The 15,180-nt window shown below is 38.6% G+C and overlaps 1 protein-coding gene across 2 annotated transcripts in view; it reads right to left on the bottom strand.

Annotated features, from left to right (window-relative positions):
• DLGAP2 (DLG associated protein 2) overlaps window positions 1–14,680 on the bottom strand; it is a 500,472-nt gene extending 485,792 nt beyond the window's left edge. For both annotated transcript variants that reach the window (XM_075861923.1, XM_075861924.1), the window contains exon 1: window positions 14,254–14,680. The gene's annotated coding sequence lies outside the window, so the exon portion shown is untranslated. The remainder of the gene's footprint in view (window positions 1–14,253) is intronic.
• Window positions 14,681–15,180: the final 500 nt, after the last annotated feature.

The raw sequence follows: 15,180 nt of genomic DNA, 5'->3' as shown, positions 1-15,180 counted from the left end.
TCTGACGTTTTGTCTGAGCTTTCCGTCGAAACGGAGCCCTGACAGACACAAACAGAAACCATAGGTTTCCGTTTGCATCCCCATTCATTTCAATGGTTACGGATCTGGTGCCAATGGTTTCCGTTTGTCTCAGTTGTGCAAGAGTTCCGTCGTTTTGACGGGATGAATAGCGCTGTCAACTATGGTATTGATTTAGTCAAAACGACGGAACCCTTGCACAACTCAGACAAACGGAAACCATTGGGACCAGATCTGTCACCATTGAAATCTATGGTTTCCGTTTGTGTCTGTCAGGACTCCATTCCGACGGAAAGCTCAGATGAAACGTCAGAACAGAGCCGTAGCGCAGATGTGAATGAAACCTAAAACTGATACAAACAAATTGTAATGAGTTTGCATCACTTTTTTTCATCAGTTAAAAGAAACCTTTTTTTTTTTGCCCTGCCCATTTGCAAACAGCATTTTGCAAATCAATTAAAACTCTATTGACAGGAAAACACATCTAGTGATAGAAGGACCCCCAGCAGACATTCTATTACCATTTTGAAGCTGTATCTCTATAAAGTTTGGTGAGAAAATTTATATTTTTAGCTTTGTCATAATGGTGTAAATTCATGAATGTACTCATACTCATGTACACTACTCATTTAAAGGCCCCCCAAGGAAAAAATAGTCTAAGATTAGAGCTTAGCAACAGACTAAGGCCCCATGCACACGAATGTGCTTTTGCGTCCGCAATTCCCCCGAAAATCCACGGGAGAATTGCGGCCCCATTCGTTCCTATGGGGCCAAGCACACGACCGTGGTTTTCACGGTCCGTGCATGGCCCCGGAGCCTGGACCGCAAACAGAATGGGAATGTCTATTACGGCCGTGTTATGCGGTTCGGGCTCATTGAAAATAATGGTCGCGGCCATGTGCACAGCCCTCGATTTGCGAGCGGCTCACGGCTGTCACTCCGTGGCCGGCCGGCCGACCTGGAAATCACGACCGTGCATATGGCTACGGTCATGTGCATGAGGCCTAACAACGGAGGTGGCAAAAAAAAAAAACGGAACCGTTATAAATTGATAAAAAGAAACGATGCAATCGGATGCTTGTTTTTTGGACTAATGCATAAAACTAAGGCTTCGTTCACATCTGCGCCAGAACTCCCTCCGTTCATGTGTTCCGTCTGAACTTTCCGTTAGGGTAACTCTGAACGGAATCCAAACTGAAACCATAGGTTTTTGTTTGCATCACCATTGATTTCAATGGTGATGCAAACGAAAACCTATGGTTTCCGTCTGTTTCAGTTTGGATTCCGTTTGGATCACCATTGATTTCAATGGTGACGGATCCGATGCAAATGGTTTCCATTTGTCACTGTTGTTTAAGGGTTCCGTTGTATTGACAGAATCAATACCGTAGTCAGCTGTGCTATTCATTACGTCAAAATGATGGAACTCTTAAAGAACGGTGACACATGAAAACCATTTGCACCGGATCCGTCACCATTGAAATAAACAGTGATGCAAACGGAAACCTATGGTTTCCGTTTGTTTCAGTTTGGATTCTGTTCATGGTCTACCCTGACGGAAAGCTTTGATGGAACCTATGAATGGAGTCCCGACGCAGGTGTCAACGAAGCTTTATCCTTTAAAAAAACTGACAATTTACCACCCGTTTGCATCTGTTATTTTTAGAACATCCACAAATCTAAAAACGAATCAGAGTAACGGATCATACAACGCAAGTGTGAACTTAGCCTTAGGCTACATAGTAACATAGTATAGCGTAAAAAAGGACTGCATGTACGACTATACAGCCTCTTGCACTCAGCTCTGCTGTGTGAATGATGTCTTAGGCCTCATTTACACGAGCGTAATATACGCGCGTGCGACGCGCGTGCTTTTCACGCGTGTCGTACGCACCTATATTACTCTATGGGGCAGTGCAGACGATGCGTGAATTTTGCGCAGCGCGAGTGCGTTGCGTAAAACTCACGACATGTTCTATAATCGTGCGTTTTTCGCGCATCACGCACCCATTGAAGTCAATGGGTGCGTGAAAACCACGAAGGTCGCACGGAAGCACTTCCGTGCGAACTGCGTGATTCGCGCAAGAGCTGTCAAACTGAATGTAAACAGAAAAGCACCACGTGCTTTTCTGTTTACAAACATCCGAACGGAGTGTCTTAGACATGAGCGAACCGAACTTTACCGGGTTCGGCCGAACTCGTTTTGACCGAACCCGGCAGGAGACAGTCACTGTGCAGGGTGCTGAAAGAGTTTAAAATGGTTCAGCACCCTGGACAGTGACTTCCGATCCCAATATAGGTGAACGTGTAAAAAAAAAAAAAAGTTCTGACTTACCGATAACTCCCGGCTTCTTCCACCAGTCTGACCTCCCGGGATGACAATTCAGTCCAAGTGACAGCTGCAGCCAATCACAAGCCAAGCACAGGCTGCAGCGGTCACATGGACTGCCGCGTCATCCAGGGAGGTGGGGCCAGATGTCAAGAGAGGCGCGTCACCAAGGCAACGGCCGGGAAGTTCTCAGTAAGTACGAACCTCTTTTTTTTTTTAAACAGGTTACTCGATATGGTGATCGGAATGCACTGTCGAGGGTGCTGAAAGAGTTACTGCCGATCAGTTAACTCTTTCAGCACCATGGACAGTGACTGACGTCGACTAGCCTCATCTCTATGATGACGGCTGCGCGAAAATCACGCAGCCACGCATCATACACGGATGACACACGGAGCTGTCAAGTGCCTTTTGCGCACGCAAAACGCTGCGTTTTTTGCGCACGCAAAACGCATACGCTCATGTAAATGAGGCCTTACTGTGATAGGACTCTTCAGGAGATTGAATTCTCTGGTAAAAACTAGTATTGGGCTGCACCAGGCTTACAGATCTGTTTGACAATCCTCTGCGTTTTTCTTTTCTAACCAAGAACTGAAATGGATCTCAGACATTGAATTAACTGCAGTGTGCAATGACAATTGAGAAGACACCTTACCACCCATTCTGCCTGACTTAAAAGGGTATTCCCATTTTTGCCATTTATGCCTTGTCCACAGGATTTGCCAAAAATGTCCAATAGATGCAGATCCCACTTCTGGGACATGCACCTATCTCTAGTATGGGGCTCCCTGACCTTCGTCCTTCCTTCTGCCACTGGATTCAGACCACTGAGTTACGAGATACCCAGATTATCCAGAAACATCAAAGCGTGTTTTGCTCGCACAGCGAGATATGCTGTTTCTGTAGCTCCCGAGTTCTGGGAAGCAAAACCGCTCAGCTGTTTCCGTAAAACCCAGCAACGGTGGGAGTAGGTAGGATGGTGCTGAGGGGGCCCTGTTATAGATAGTGGAGTTGGGACCACCATCTATCAGACATTTATGGCATTTCCTGTGGATATGCCATAATTGTCCAAGATAAAAATATTCCTTTAATTTGTTTAAAGTCCCTTTTAAAGCAACATTTTGGTGCACTATATGATTATTTACTGAAAATGTACAGTATATTAAATACAAAGAATTTGTGGAAACGGCAGCATTTTTCTTGTTAGAATGACGTTAGAAGCCACTGGTATATAAAAAAAAACATTTGACGTCAATGCACCTTGTGCACATTTCTATATACAGCTCTGCAGATTCTACAAATCAATGAATTAATAACTGAAAGAGATCCCAGCCAGTCTAACAAGCAACAACTTCAACCTGCTTTTCCTTCACACGGTTTGAGCACAAACCTGACCACTCAGCAGAAGAGAAGTGTGTGCGCAGCCTCTTCCTCTATCGGATTGTTTAATTAAAGAGGCTCTGTCACCATATTTTGCAACCCCTATCTGCTATTGCAGCAGATAGGCGCTGCAATGTAGATTACAGTAACGTTTTTATTTTTCAAAAACGAGCATTTTTGGCCAAGTTATGACCATTTTTGTATTTATGCAAATGAGGCTTGAAAAAGTCCAAGTGGGCGTGTTTAAAGTAAAAGTCCAAGTGGGCGTGTATTATGTGCATACATCGGGGCGTTTTTACTACTTTTACTAGCTGGGCGTTCTGACGAGAAGTATCATCCACTTCTCTTCAGAACGCCCAGCTTCTGGCAGTGCAGACACAGCCGTGTTCTCGAGAGATCACGCTGTGTCGTCACTCACAGGTCCTGCATCGTGTCGGACGAGCGAGGACACATCGGCACCAGAGGCTACAGTTGATTCTGCAGCAGCATCGGCGTTTGCAGGTAAGTCGCTTTGTAGAATCTGCAGAGCCTCTTTAAGTAGCTGGAGAGCAGCTGAGACGTGTCCTTACAAAGCACTGAACTGCAGGAGTGCGGAGATAGAAACGGTCTCTAAAGCCAATCTGTGCCTAGGTGTCCAATGTTACATGTTTTATCTTCTACTTATTCATCAAAAAATATCTGATAGTTTTTGCCTCTTTCTGACACACTGTGTACTATGATATGGGACTTTATGTACATTTGTGGTACTATATCCAAGTCATGGTGCTAAAGCTGGCTATGGAAAACATCTGTTAGCCAAACGGCTATCACCTCTGACTTCCCAAATTAAAATGCTTGTCCGACTTGACTGAACACGTTATTTTGATACAGTGGCGGAGATAAGAGGTTGACAGGCACCTATGGTGCCACATGTATCCAGTGAAACAAAAGGATCTAACAGGTTCCTTGTCAGTTCCTTGTTTTTCCACTTTTAGAAGATTTTATTAAAATAAGTGTGATCTGCTGCCAAAAATTTAATGTATTGGGCTGGCTTTAGACCACCTTTCTCCATATCCATATATGTAAAGATTCAAATTAGAGAATACTTAAAGAGTTCTGTAATTTATTGATAAGATGTGAAGTTTTTTAGTAAAAAGTATTTATAGTAGTTATAGATATTCCAAACTTAGGACCCACTCATTGGGTGATCAAGTCAAGAATGAAAATATTTCAGTATCATAATAACTATTTTATTGACTGACTTATTGTTTTCATAAATAAAACTTTTTAGAAACCTTTTTCTATGATGCTTTTCAATAGAATATTTTCTTATAGTTCTAAACATCATCTGATATGACTAATGTCACTTTGGATAATTTCTGAACACTTTCTACTCGTTGTCCTTGCTAAACAATAGTTGCTAAAATAAAACTATTATAATCTATCATTCAATTTCTGACAAAGTTAGAGTAGTTAGATAATTAATAACAAAAATACAACTTTTCTTTCCTATTTGAAAGTAGACGAATGAAAAGTATAAAATTACCATCTTCCATCATAAATTTTCAATGCAGGTATCCAGTTATCAGTTGAATAATTAAAAAGAAGTAATAGTAAAACATTAAAGGATAGCGGACCTTAGAGGCCTGGTTACACCTACTCCTTTTAACGCTTTTTTTTTTTAGTGAATGCATGGGTATTGCAAATTTTTTCCTATTTTATAGATTTATAATTATTAAGCTTTTTCTGGCACAGATGGACTACTCTCAGCTAGTGTACATTTTTCACTCTTCAAATTTTTTGTTGCTCAACACAAATGGCTGGATGTTACAGAAGAAAAATCTTGCAGCTGTGTATAATAATAGTTAGCCAAGCAATCATCAATGTGAATGCCCATATAACAGTTTCATGAAATGCAAAAAGTGCCATAGAGTACTAAAATTGGCCATGCAAATTGATAAAAATTAAGACGAACCTGACAATTTTGGAAGGATTGACCCATTATCTGATTGACCCATTACTGGGCGTCCTGACTGCCTCTCGATGGAAGTGGTCGGTGGAAAGAAATATCAGGCATGTTTAATTTGAACATACCTAATAATTTGTTGCCATGGGTTATCAGCCGTTACCAGAGGTGTCTCACAGATACTTACTCTTTCTCCCCATTGATATAAACTGTATGGTCCCTTAAGTGTGCATGTTTATGCTGGAGTTGGGAGAGATCGCTAGTGGCTAAAAGCAGCTATCTCACATGTATAGCCAGCTTAACATTATAACAGAGAAGGTAACTAGAAATTGATCCATAGTACCGTGACCTTTGATTCCCAATACTTCACGTAAGACCAAAAAAAAAAACAACAATTATTTACCATATTTTTGTTACTTTACAGTGTAAAATATGTCTATTAGGAATCGATGACGACAAATGTCATTACATTAGAATAATTATACTCTGAGATTCTTCTCATAGTAGCAAAGAAGCAATGAAGATTCATAAAAACTTTAACCCGCCCATATGTGTTTTTACGGCGGTCACAAACTAGATTCTGGTGCAGTAGCCTTTTTACAGGAGTGCATCAGAATAAATCTGAGCGTGTGGGAGCAGTTAAAGCTTCTTACTCTCAGCTACCAGAGGGCGGGATCTAAATCAGGGTGGGATCTAAATAATCCTGCCCGTTTAACCCCTCAGATGCGACGGCCAATAGCGACCGCCGCATCTGAGTGGTTTTAGAAGGAGTGGGCTCCCTCTTTCACCCCACCGAGACACTCGGGATGCGATCGCGGAGTGCCAATGGTTTCTATTGCAGCCGGGGGCCTAACAAAGGCCCCCAGGTCTGCCTCTAGTTAATGCCTGTTAGGCCATGTCCGTTTTACACTGACAGTCATAATATACTGCAAAACAGAAGTATTGCAGTGTATTATAAAAGTGATCAATTGATCACATAGTAAAGTCCCCTAGTGGGACTAAAAAAAATTATTATAAACCCACTTTGTCCCCTTACAAAATGCTTTATTATAAAAATAAAAAGTTAACAAAATTACACATATTTAGTATCACCACTGGTAAAGCTATTATTTAACCCGCACGGCAAGAACTGTAAAAAATAAAATATAAAACAATGGCAGAATTGCTGTTTTATGTTCATCCTGCCTACAAAAAAATGTGATAAAAAGTTATCAAAAAGTCGCATGTACTCCAAAATGGTACCAATAAAAACTAAAAGTTGTCCCGCAAAAACAAAAAGCCCGCATACAGCTGGATCGGCAGAAAATAAAAATGTTATGGCTCTTAAATTATAGCGACACAAAAACAAATAATTATTTTTTTTTAAAATGGTTTTACTGTTTAAAAGTAGTAAAACATAAGAAAACGAAATCTAAATTTGGTATCATCGCAATATTGGAGAAAAAAATGGACAAACTAAGAGGTGGTATAAGGAAAAGAAAAGTTTCTAACACATCTAGCATACATAATTACATAGTTACATAGTTTGTACGGTTGAAAAAAGACACATGTCCATCAAATTCAACCAAGGTGAAGATGCACCAAATTTATCATAGAGTATGCACCATTGTGATAAATTTTGTGCATATTCTGACTGCCTTGTCTAAGTTCACGCGATCTACATATTAGATAGTATTAGTAAATTAGTCCCAGCGTCATAGGCAAAACGTTGCAACTAAACTGCAGCGCCCGGACCGTTTTAATGAATGTAGATCACTTTGTTGAGATTTGATTTCACTTTGAATAGATTTCCAAAAAGCCTACCTAAATCCACAGTGATTCAGTGTTCTCACACAATAAACATGAAAAAGTCCAGGAATGAATATTTTTTCTATACACTATGTCTATGACTGTCTTTTTGTGCAATGTTTTGTTGTGGTCCAGTGTGCTGTAAATAAGCTTATTAAATAAATTATTACATCTCCAGTCATTGGCACAGAATATCAAAGCTTGCTAGTGACCTCAGTTTGTACAGTACCCATACAGTATATGCAAGGGCACCTGCAAATCCTATGTGCAACAGGGCAATGCATAATGATATCCACTAAAGCCAAATATAGTGGGACTGTACATAAAGAAACGGCCGATTTAATTTAGGCTTGAAGTTTTGATTTTGGTATTATAGTTTATTCTACTTTGCTAAACTGACCCTGCATAATAGATTCAACTGTGTTAAGGCTTTTATATTAAGTGAAGGTATCCTTTAATTCTGTCATCATTGAGGTAATTTTCTTGTATTGTCAATGCTCCTTCTTATATGTACAAACCTAGAAATGAACTATTATCCACAGGATAAGAAAATTGTGTGTGACAAATAAATAAAATAAACCATTTAACAAAATGAAGCGCTAAGAAGATTTAAACTATGTAAACATTTTTAGACAATATATTATTATTTCACAATAGTTACTGGAACTAATCCCTAAAACAGGTTTACAAGAACAAATTATTAAAAATGGAAAACCACTACAGCTTTCTGTATAACTAGATCAAATTCTAGTGAAACAATTTATATTACACTTTCTAAATACAGAATCTGTATCTGTTTACTGTATATCTGAGACATTATAAGTCGGAAGAACGTGCAAGTTTTCTTTTGTGATTTCAGCCATTGGTGCTCCAAACGTCTCCAATAAGTGGACATCCTTTTATCATTATTAGTTACCATGGAGATAATATTTACGTCAGCTGGTCAAGCACAAAACTGACAATTCAGTACCTGCATATAATCACGTCAGGTTTCTCCTCCTCCCTCCGTGAGCTCTCCCTGGCAATCAATAACTGTAACACAATTCCTGCCGCCCCATTCCTCTCACTGTATAGAGAGGAATTAATGCATGAAGCTCTGCTCTGACCGTACATATAGTTCCTGCCAATCACTGAAGGTAAGATCTTTCAGAATATAATTTTGTTAGTTTAGGGAATAAGCCCAATGTGTGCCAATTAGCGATGATGGAATAGATTCCACAAGAATCAAACTCGTCCCTTTGACATTACTAATGCAGTCTTGGAGTTACAGCGTTTGAAAAGGTTTGGATAAAGTCCTAGTAGACCTCAGAGTGTCATACACGACTTTTCAGTAGAGTCGAGGCACTTTCGATTCGCGATTAATTTGTTCAGACCGAATCGAATATGATGGCCGGCTCGACCGAATCGGAAACTAATTTCAGGAAGTTTTCTCATCTCTAGTGCCAATTTAGGATCCCATTAAAAGAAATGCCTATACTTAATGTATATATTTGGATGGTCATTAATTTAAATAGCCTGCATGTAATGCTACGCTGTATGCTTAGACATAGCGGTTATCGTTGGAATTTAGAGAAGCTGTGACACAAAACATTTAATATAGAACATCAACCCATAAGCAGAGAAATATATACAATGTACTTTACAAATTTGTTAGTGCCAGGTTAAATATACTTAGGACCAGCTGCCTATATATAAATAAAAATGCATCAGTTAACATTTTCTGGTGCTGGAAAAATTTGTAAAGGGTATGTACACCTTTGCAACCTATTTTTTTTAATTCTTCCAATGCATTTAAATAAAAAATTAAGCAACTTTGCAATAGTCATGATTAAAACAACCCTACCATTTTGTGTAGTCAGCTCCTATACAGACATATGTGTCGCTATGGTTACAGACTACAAACAAACCTCGTTTTGTAAGATCCTGTAGCCATGTATTTCTCTTTTCCATCTGACCCCTTGCTTCTTGCTAACCTACAGACAGTAGAAGGCAGGTAGATGGGAAAAAGTCACAAATGACTGTAAACAATTTTTTAGATCCACGCTTCCTCCTTGCTTTATCTATTGGAACAAGATTAGGCCCATTGTATGTATTATACCTATATTAAATCAGTACAAATCCATACTTTCACCTTTTCCAACCCCCTCGTCCTTAAGTATCAGAAGCACTCGAATACTATATGAAATTAGAGCATGTCAGGTGCTCCGTTATTTCAGTTATATTTATGTCTCCCGTGAGAACACATTTCATATTACAAATGCAAACACACAGTTACACATTGATGGAGAAGTAGATTTGGAAAGGCAAGCAAAGTCATGACAAATGAACATTTTGTAAACTGGGGTGAAGAATGTTTGAGATTAATGTTGAAGATGAATATTGTAGTGACTGACTGAAGGTCAGAGGAAAGTGTGAAAAAATGAACTGAAAATAGTAGATTAATTAGTAAATTATTTTATTTTTTTATCTAGATAAAAGATCATTCAACTATATCACTTGTGCAGAATGAAATTTCATATTAATTTATTGTGGTTTATCCAACACAATCCTGCATTTACTGTGAAGCAATTCCCAGCTCTTAGGGTTTATAACCAGTAATGGATACTTGACTTTAAATCTATAAAGACACTTGAAAGAAAATCAACATTTCAAAAGAATGATGTATTATTTATATTACAATCCCAGAGGAAGATAATTGACTTCTTGCAATCAATACCGAACCTCTATTTTATGCTGTAGGGTTAGAAGTAAGCATAAAGTTAGAGTGCCACATTATTAGTGGACCGTTAAGTTTCTATCCAAAATATAGAACAGTTAAAATGATGGGACATTGATCACAAACTAAGCCACTTAAAGATTCAAAATGTCCTTTGGTCGCGTTGAACCGGGGAGGTGATCGCACAAAAGTGATGATATCCAAGTAAATATCATGAGAGGGCGCCGTAGAGCTTAGGCTGGTACACTTAAAAGAGAGGGAACCTAATCGCTTCCTTCTATATGTCCAGGTCATGGGCAGAATCATGTGCAGCATGGCACACACACCTGTGTTGAACATCACCAAAGCTAAACAGAGAGAGGAGGGAGAGAGGGGAGAGAGAGGGGGGAGAGAGAGGGGGGAGAGAGGGGGGAGAGAGGGGGAGAGAGAGAGGGAGAGAGAGGGGGAGAGAGGAGGAGAGAGGGGATTAAGAGAGAGAGAGGGGAGAGAGAGACGGGAGAAAGAGGGGGAGAGAGAGGGGGATAGAGGGGGAGAGAGGGGAGAAAGAGAGAGAGAGAGAGAGGGGAGAAAGAGAGGAGAGAGAGAGAGAGATCCAGTGGAATAGATACCCAAACTTTTACAAGAGATATTTCAATGCAGTGCAAATAAGTATTCTTCTATCAGTATAACGCTCCACCCTTTCCTGGAGGGCTGTTTGGCTATCCTTTGACCTGTTCATCTTGTGCCCACTGGAAAATCCATCCCTTACTATATGCAGAATTTTCAAGTAACCATTTTCTTGGGAGTTAGTTTGAATTCTCTACAACAGGAGGTGATCTGGTTTTTACTACCAATTATAAATTACCTTTAAAGCCGAAAAGTCCAAAAAAAAGTGGAGTTACGCTTTAACATAAGGCCAAACAAAGTCAGTGAATTAAAGGAACATTTATGGCAAAATTGACACACAACGTTATGTATATTTTTTATTTCAAGTTTAAAACTTTTTGTACTGTCATGCATCTCTTTATAAGATATTGAAGTATAGAAAATATAGCATTACACTTTACCTTCAGAAATTCTCTTACAGACTGGTTTTGGATCCCTATCTGAGCCATTATAACAGTATTTAACTAATGTTATACTATCACTTTTATAGTGCTATAATAGTGTCATGTATATTCATTCATTGTAAATAAGTGTTAGTTTAGTCAGTCAGGGATAGACTGACTGCAGCTTAGTGATGTCACTTAGTGCTCTGATGTCACTTGACACGTGGTGTTAGGTAGATCAAATACTACCATCAGTGAAGTAAAAAGAAATCAACCGTCTTATAGCTTCATATGGTCATCTAACTCCATGCACTGTTATTTGCCTTAAGGAGAAAGTGGGGGTGGTCTTCACTACAGTTCAGTAAACACACATACATACACACACGAGTATATATATTATTATATACACATACATACACACACAAGTATATATATATATATATATATATATATATATATATATATATATATATATATATATATAGTGAAAAAATAGTTAAGCAGCACAGCTACAGTAGTGGGTGCAAACCTCCTGGGTACAAGAACCCTTGTAGATACAAAAATTCAAATAAAGATACAGCACTCCAAGGAAATAGGTGAAAAAAGGTGATGTGTTTTAATCACCCCACAGGCAGGCTGTGGGGTGATTAAAACACATCACCTTTTTTCACCTATTTCCTTGGAGTACTGTCTCTTTATTTGAATTTTTATATATATATATATATATATATATATATATATATATATATATACACACACACACACACGTACAGACATATACACACACACACATATATATTATAGAAAGTTTGAGGCAACAAGGTCAGTGTGAGAGTACTGCTCATCATATCGCACTCTGCAGATTATTATGTTCCTTTAAGTACCCTACATGCAGGATTTCTCTCTTAGAGATCACATTCTGTAGGATAACTGATTAAGACATAATTAAGATAATCCAGGCGTTTATTAGCTGATTGCAGAGTGTGCTGAGTACGGTTAGTCTTAATAAACCTTTGGAGCTGGAGGTATTGAAGAAGTATACATCTCTGCATAGCAAGTTAGGAAAGCATGCTGGACTTTGTAGTTCATCAACAGGAAAATTATAAAAAGTATACTAATAACTAATCACTGTTAGAATAAAGAAGGACGTGCACTGTAGCTTTATCGTTTTAGGTATCACATGAGACCACAAAATGAACACAGGGAAATCACAGTACATTGAGTTAAATATTTCTACAGCACCTTGAAATGACCAGTCTGGCCATTAGAAAAAACATGGCAGACACAAACACAACATGAATAATGTCATTGATATCAAACTCTGCCATGATAGCATTAAGTCCAGAACATAAGTGAATTGCCTTATACCATGTGCAATGCATTTGCTTTCTGCTTTGTCAGGTAACCTGCCTTGTAGCTGTAATAATGGCCCGTAATCCATTACATCACAGCTTCTAAGCTAGGCTTATGAAGAAAGAAAGAACATGAAATAAATAATTGGAATCCATGACATAAATCTAAAATATATGAATCATAAGCGGACGTCCAGCATTGTTAATAACACAAACATTCACCTTACATAACAGTATTCCATTTCCATATATCTTCTTGTATTCTCTTTTATTTGTGACATAAAAGTCTTAAGGCATTTATTTAAGCCATTCCCAGAAGCCAATAAGAACATATCACATTGCTATTATTTTGTGTTAAACATTTGTCATGCATAAAAAGTAATGCACAGGAGGGAATCTTGTTAGCAAGATATAAATAATATATTAAACATAAAGCACTAGAATCCAGGCTTTGATTTATCTGTTGTCTGGAAACGATAGAAAAATATGTTACATAACTTGTTGCTGGATACTGTATGAGTTATGACAAATTGTAAAGAATAAAGTCACTTGCTACGTTATGGAGTCAATGAAAACGCATATAAACATACATTGGTATGGAAGGAAGCAAGCTAGCTCCCTAAAATAGAAGTATTGATGACGACAATGAAAGATTGGCTCCCTATTACAACTTATGGCTGCGTCTTTTCACATGGATACTGGACATATGATAGCTAAGCAGTTTAGGAAGAATAAAATGCATTTCCACATGGATCCATGAACATCATCACATAAACCAGTGCAGTTTGCTCAGTCATGCTTGATTTTCCAAACACTATTTATTAAAATATCCTAAATAAACAAATTAATCCTAATTCCATGCCCAACAATTTCAAGACTAGAAGAACTCCACCTGTTATTGCATACATCCCTTCATTCACTATACAATGTTCCTGACAAGAGCGTTGCAGCATTTAAAGAGTGTAGTTAACCCCAGAGAGTAGTGTGTCCTTTCTACATCATGTCTCTAGAATGCAAGCGTTAAACCTCAACCACACTGCAAAATGCTCTGTCTGGTCTGCACAAGGTTTTCGGTAGGAATCGTGCCAGATTTAAGGATGTCTCATTTGCATAACAAAGCATTTCATGTATGTCACTTCAGCATAACATAAAAGTAGCTTTTTCAATTCACTGCCTATTTAGAGAGGTTAATAGATGCCATTGTTCACTTTGGCATCACCGGCATCACACTGTGGATTTCTCTATTTCCCTATTTTTTCCTCTTGCAGTACAACATCCCTTGCATTTCTGCAGATCCCTTTAAACACTGAATGAAATGCACACATTTGCCATCTGGAGCTCTAGGTGATACAGATATTACAAATAATGCTAATATAAAAGCGTAAACATGAACAGCAATCTATAATCATCAGAAATGATTCCACTGGATGTATCTGCAATAAATTTTCATCTGTCATTTTTCTATATCTGTGCAACACTACTGTAAGCAGCGTGAGAATCTTCTTGATCTACAGATTGGCAGTGCCAGTATGCAGTCTCTCTAGTTGCTCACAAGGTAAAGTGAAGAAATTGGAAAATCTCAGTTTATAACGGACTTAAGGCTAATGAATAAAAAGCTAATGAATAAAATGTCAAGGTACTCAAGATTACAAATGGATAGTACAAAAAAAAGTAAAGACGAGTCATCCTCTGCTTACCTTAAAAGGCTAATATATTGCTAGTGGCTTCCAAAACCAAGATGGGGTTAACTGTGAATAAGAATATGCACATTTTCTCCCGAGAATCTCAAAGATTGTGAAAAAACATGAAGGCCGGAGATTTCAAATTATGTATCCATGAAGCCAGTAATTCACAGCTGTTCCGTAGCTCTTTAGCAGCTCTGCAAAACAAGTACACTGCAGCACTGTGCAAAGCATAGGATTGCAATACATGTCCTATATATTCAAGTACAACAGAAAACACGATGTGGAGCCTCGCTCCTTGTGGATGTGGGGCTTCTTCTGTAACAGCAGAATGACTGCTTGCTCCTGCAACAGACTTACAAAATAGGATTTATGCATTCATTAAAGGATGATGTTATTTCCCAGGATACGAATTACATAGACCAGGTGCCCCTGTCTCCTGTTTTCCAGATAAGTCTGTAATTTCATTTCAGAAATAATCCACATTTAGACAGGAAAACCTATTGTGATGATATCATTTGCCTGAGTAGCCATAAATGGGCAATTTCCTTTAAAACGTCACAGCCACTGACGACACGGCTCTTTATAATGGAGTGGGCAGGGTGGATGATAGGGTCCCATCAATCTCAAAAGCTTTGGCTGCTGCGATAACATGAATTTCGCAAGAACATTTACAAGGCTGTGAAGACAGAAGAAGCTGCAGCACGAACACTGAATATTTCGACTGTCTTCTTCGAAGAGGTTAATGTGTGAAAATAAACCTGCTGAAATTCCTGTAAACCACTGACAGGATCAAACATTCCCAAAATCCCAATCTGACACAATTTCATTAAATCTGCAGTGAACAAACTTTGCTTTCTTGCAAATGATAGACATTATACTGCCGCACTATGAAAGTAGTTATTTAGGGACATTGCTATAACATGTAAGGATACGCTACCT

Source organism: Rhinoderma darwinii, chromosome 4 (assembly GCF_050947455.1).
Source record: "Rhinoderma darwinii isolate aRhiDar2 chromosome 4, aRhiDar2.hap1, whole genome shotgun sequence".
NCBI lineage: Eukaryota > Metazoa > Chordata > Amphibia > Anura > Rhinodermatidae > Rhinoderma > Rhinoderma darwinii.
This window is presented reverse-complemented; position numbering and strand designations above follow the sequence as displayed.